This window comes from Dipteris shenzhenensis, chromosome 19 (genome assembly GCF_047967505.1).
Source record: "Dipteris shenzhenensis isolate YYH24624 ecotype China chromosome 19, Dip_SZ_1.0, whole genome shotgun sequence".
NCBI lineage: Eukaryota > Viridiplantae > Streptophyta > Polypodiopsida > Gleicheniales > Dipteridaceae > Dipteris > Dipteris shenzhenensis.
In genome coordinates this window covers 6,555,262-6,560,626 of record NC_141614.1, presented here as the reverse complement: position 1 = coordinate 6,560,626, position 5,365 = coordinate 6,555,262, and positions in this window count along the sequence as shown.

The window sequence follows — 5,365 nt, the reverse complement described above, 5'->3', positions numbered from 1 at the left end:
GTACATGCCCTCTACACTATTGTTTGGTTTATCAAGCTCATCAATCATGTTCTTCCAGTACTTCACTACTGGCTTGTAAGACTTTGTAAATCCTCATGTGTATGCCCAACCATCAAGAATCCCAATTGAATTGACTTGAAAATCCCTCGAGCAACAAGTAATGATAGGTATGCAAACAAGTACCTATTCTTGTTTTCAGAACCACAATTATCCAACTGCAACAATAGGTGTTCGGGTAGTTTCTTATAAGGATTTTCTTGATGGGAACTTCCAAGTCCAAGGTCTTTGAATGTTCCACCCACTGCTCCAAGATGAAGTTGTTGCTTGCCATTAGAAACATAGTGAGAATCCAATGCTTCTCTTGAGGTTAGTGCGTTTAGCAGAGCGTTGTCAGACCTTGGCATCCCATCATGTACCAAATCTCCAAGTGCATGGTTATCAAATCTTTCAAGATTTCTCAAACACAAAGCCAATGAACCAATTGTGAAGTTAGGATCCGACAGCCACAAGGATAAAGAAAAGTGACCATAACGTCCTTGACCATGTCCATGCGTTATCATGCCAATCAAAGCCACTGGGAGCTGAAAGGATTTGTCTGTGTCCTTTGAACGATTGCGTAATCTAGGGATGGCTGTCTTCTTTTGGTCCATCTTATCATGGATAATGCACAAGTATGTTTGAGGATACATTTCAGAAAATCTGCGCCAAGTGTAGTACACATTTCTACAACTTTTTTGTTGTAACATGTGTTTTCTTCTATCTTCCATCAACTTATTACGTTCATTTTGGCATTTTGTCGCTGCAAGCTGAGCCTTGATTGCACTACATAAACCACACTTAGAGAATTCACTTGTTTTTGACAAAGTTACATGCTTGAATTCAGAGTTCCATATGCGGTTGAATGTGGAAGTTGACATCTCCTTATAACCCAAACTATGCTTTAATTGCATGTTAACTTCATAGAGAATATCAACCTGCTTGTATACATCCGGTATCACCAACTGTGTTTCCCTTGATCCATCCTGAAGTGTTCTACTTTTGTGTGGCATACGCTCAGAATTGTTATCCACAAAATCTTGGATTATGGCTCTACCCAGTTCTGTGTGGTCCCAACCTCTCCGCACGATTCCTTTATTACCATGTATGCACCTTTGTATACCAATTTCAAATTGCTCCCTGTATCGATAAAATGTTGTTTTTGGAATACCATGCATTTCATACCATGCTCTACAACAAACTTGAATACCATTCAATGAAAAGACATATTTGAACTGCCCATTGTCATCTTTTCGACAAGCAACCCCAAGAGTGTCATATACATAATTGGTGCGAGCCTCCAAACTTTGGCCCCAATACTCTATGCGTAATTTGGATATCATTTGACGATCGGCAAATTGACAACAATTTTGTTTACAACAATCAATCATAGATACTTTTATGACTGCATCCCTTGTGAGTCTAGATGATGCTAATGGCATGCCATATTTTTTAGCTTTTCTCTTTATCATGCAGTAACGCCTCTTTTTTGTGGATTTTTCCATTGGGTCCTCATCTTCCATGTGATTTTTCCCAGAACCACTTGAAGAATTCATGGTGTCATCAATTCTTAATGAAGTTCCATCTAAAAAGGTTATTTGTGCAATGGGCCATTTTATTAAGTGGATGGTATCGATGCCTGATACATCACTATGATACTTTTCAATTCCCACACCTAGATTACCTTCACCAAGCATCTCAAAATTTATAGGTTCAAATGGGTAGACATACAAAACAACACCCTCTGCAATGCTCTTGGTTTTCTGCTCATCCCATATTAAGACTTTCTTGTCCTTCCATGATTCTCGAATGGAAAACTCATCATATTCACATAGAGGTTCAATGTCAATGGTATCTGATGTTATATCATTCATTGGTACAATAGCTCCATTGACATTGTCCACACAACTCATTGATCGTGCTTTCCAACGAACAACACTACCCAAAGCCTCATAGACTAAGAATGCATCCATTGTAGGAAATGGAAGAAGTGCACTTTCATCCATACAAATATCGATCGCCACCGATACATTGTTTTCTCCCAAGGGCACACCTTGGCACATGTCATCATGTGATGTAGAGAATATTGTCCCAATGGCAACAATCTTTCCACTAACAAGCAAGTTGACTTTAACCCCCACTTTGAATGTGGCACCTGCATAGTACATAGCATTTGTTATAGTTCAATATTGATATCTGATGGTGTGACTTAGGATGAAAATGCTTTACAAGATTTCATTGCAAGACCAAATCTTCCTAAACCTTGGTGCTTTGAAATTTAGGCAGCAAAATTTGGCTACATGGCCAAATCTTCACAGACCATGGTGCTTTGAAAGGGAGATAGCAAGATTTGTCCACACAACCAAATCTCCCGAGACGCTGGTGCTTTCAAGAAGCCATCAAGATTTATCCACACATCCAAATCTACTTAGACCTTGGTGCTTTGAAGAAGCCCACAAGATTTGGCCACATGGTCAAATCTCCCCAGACCCTGGTGCTTTGAAAGGAGCCAACAAGATTTGGCCACATGGCCAAATCTCCTAAGCACTAGTGCTTTGAAAGAAGCAATAAGATTTGGCCACATGGCCAAATCTGCTCAGACCTTGGTGCTTTCAAAGAAGCTAGCAAGATTTGGATGCATGGCCAAATCCTTCGAGACCTTGGTGACCTCTTTCAAAGCACTGAGAAGATTTGGTTGTGGCGTTCTTTCAAACTTGGGGAGATTTGGTCGTGTGGCCAAATCTTCTAGGCTTCTTTCAAAGCACTAGGGTATGGAGAGTTTTGGCCGTGCAACCTCCTCTTGCATGCTTCTTTCAAATCACCAGGTTTTGGGAGATTTGGCAATGTGGCCAAATCTTTCAAAGCATTAGGGTTTGGGAAGATTTTGCCGTGCTGCCAAATGTTGCTAGCTTCTTTCAAATCACTAGGAAGATTTGGCCATGTGCTGCCAAATGTTGCTAGCTTCTTTTAAATCACTAGGAAGATTTGGCCACATGGCCAAATCTTCTTTCAAATCACTAGGAAGATTTGGCCACATGGACAAATCTTCAAACGTTAAATTTAAAAATTGAAAATCCAGATTTTAAAATTTAAAATTAAAGTTCAAAATTCAAAATTCAAAATTTAAAATAAAAAATTCAAATTTCAAGTTTCAAGTTTTAAATTTTGAAATTCAAATCTAGAGATCCTACTTTCAAAAAAATCGTACATGCTTTTCATGATTCACGCTATTACACTTTAAAATCATACTATTACTTTAAAAGCAAACTAGAAAATCTACAACTATTAAAAAACCAAAACTTTAAAAGGCAAAGCTAAACAAACATTTTAAACCAAGCATAAAAAGTAAACCTATGAGAAAAAATTGAATTCATCTTCATGGGTGATCAATTGCTAGGCTCACCTTATTCTCTCCCTTCCTAGATCTCCAATGTGTACCTAAGGTGGTTTGAGAGCTTTAGGACAATGTCTTAGATGGGGTAGTTCTTGGAAAACACTCCTCCACCCTTGCTTAGCTAATTGCAAGCAAGGGGATCAAGTGCTAGGCTCACCTTGTTCTCTCTGTTCCTAGATCTCCAATGTGTACCTAGGGTGGTTTGAGAGCTTTAGGACAACGTCTTAGATGGGGTAGTTCTTGGAAAACACTCCTCCACCTTTGCTTAGCTAATTGCAAGCAAAAAAGTTCAAAACTATGTCAAAATAAGAGGTCCTGAGAGGCTCCCCATCCCAGTTTTGTCCTAACAATGTGTACTTAACTATGTAAGTTTTAAACTTCCATTACTAATTCAACTCTCCATAGATTCCACACACAATAGTTGAATTAGAAAGAGGTCTTTTTTTTTTTGGGGGTTTTTTTTTTTGTTTTTGTTTTTGTTTTTTTTTTTGTTGCTCTCCATGCTTTTGGGGGGATTGCTCCTTCCCCCCAAAGCTTGCTTTTTTGGGGGGGATTGCTCCTCCCCTCCAAAGTTTGCTTGGCTGCGCATATCTTTCCTCCTCCACGACTGCGGACCGTCGCTCCTTTCCTCCTCGCTGTTCGGGATCTCTCCTCTTCCCTGCGCTATCACTCGTTCCTCCTCTCTCCCTGCGCTATTTCATCTTCCCCCGTGCACCGCTCTTCTCCCCTGCGCTCGCTGTTTGGGATCTCTCCTCCACTCGTTACTCCTCTCCCCTGCACTATCACTCGTTCCTCCTCTTCCCTGCGCTATTTCATCTTCCCCCGTGCGCCGCTCTTCTCCCTTGCGCTCGCTGTTCGGGATCTCTCCTCCACTCGTTCCTCCTCTCCCCTGCGCTATCACTCGTTCCTCCTCTCCCTTGCGCTATTTCATCTTCCCCCGTGCACCGCTCTTCTCCCCTGCGCTATTCCATCTTTCAGCCTCTTTCTTCTTCCTCCACACAGTTTCAGCCTCGGGATCTCTCCTCCACGACGCTGCTCCTGTTTCTTCTCCGCACTGTTTCTCCTCCGCACTGTTTCGTCTTCCTCCGCGTTGTTTCCGCCTACTTCTTCTTCCGGAGCACTGTTTCGGCATGTTTCTTCTTCCTCCGCACTCAGCAGGCCGCTCTTTCCAAACGAGATCTCATCTTGACAAAATCCCCTCTTCACGAAATCCCCTTTGGCAAAATCCCCTTAGTTCTCCTTCCACTCCTCTTGACAAAATCCCCTCTCCTCTTGCACGAAATCCCCTCAGTTCTTCTTCCACTCCTCTGCTGCACGAAATCCTCTATAGCTCCTACGATTGCTTGAAATCCAAAGCGCGCAAGCTCACAAACAACAATGGCTACTCAATCATCCAAGTAAGAAAACGAAAGAAATTGAAAGTGTACCTAATTCATGCATGTTCTCCATTTTCTCCATTTTGGAACACCACGATTTGAAAGAAGGACTCTTGTAAAAGTAGGAATCTCGAAGTGTGATTTGAAGGTAGGGTCTTTAGTATATGATTTGACTTTCAGATCTTCAAATTTGAAATTTGAATTCTATATCTAAGATTTTGAATTTTGAATTTTGAATCTAAGATTTTGAATTTTTCAGATTTGAAATTTGAATCTTAAGATTTGAATTTTAAATTTTAAATGGGGAGATTTGGCCATGCGGCCAAATCTTCTAGCTTCTTTCAAAACATACAAGATTTGGCCGTACGGCCAAATCTCCCTAGACCTTGGTGATTTCAAAGAACCTATAAAGATTTGGCATCACAACTAAATCTTCCTAAACCTTGCTGCTTTGAAAAGATTTGGCCACACAACCGAATCTTCCTCGACACTCGTGATTAGAAAGAAGATAGCAAGATTTGGCCACATGGCCAAATCTCCCTAGACCCTCATGATTAGA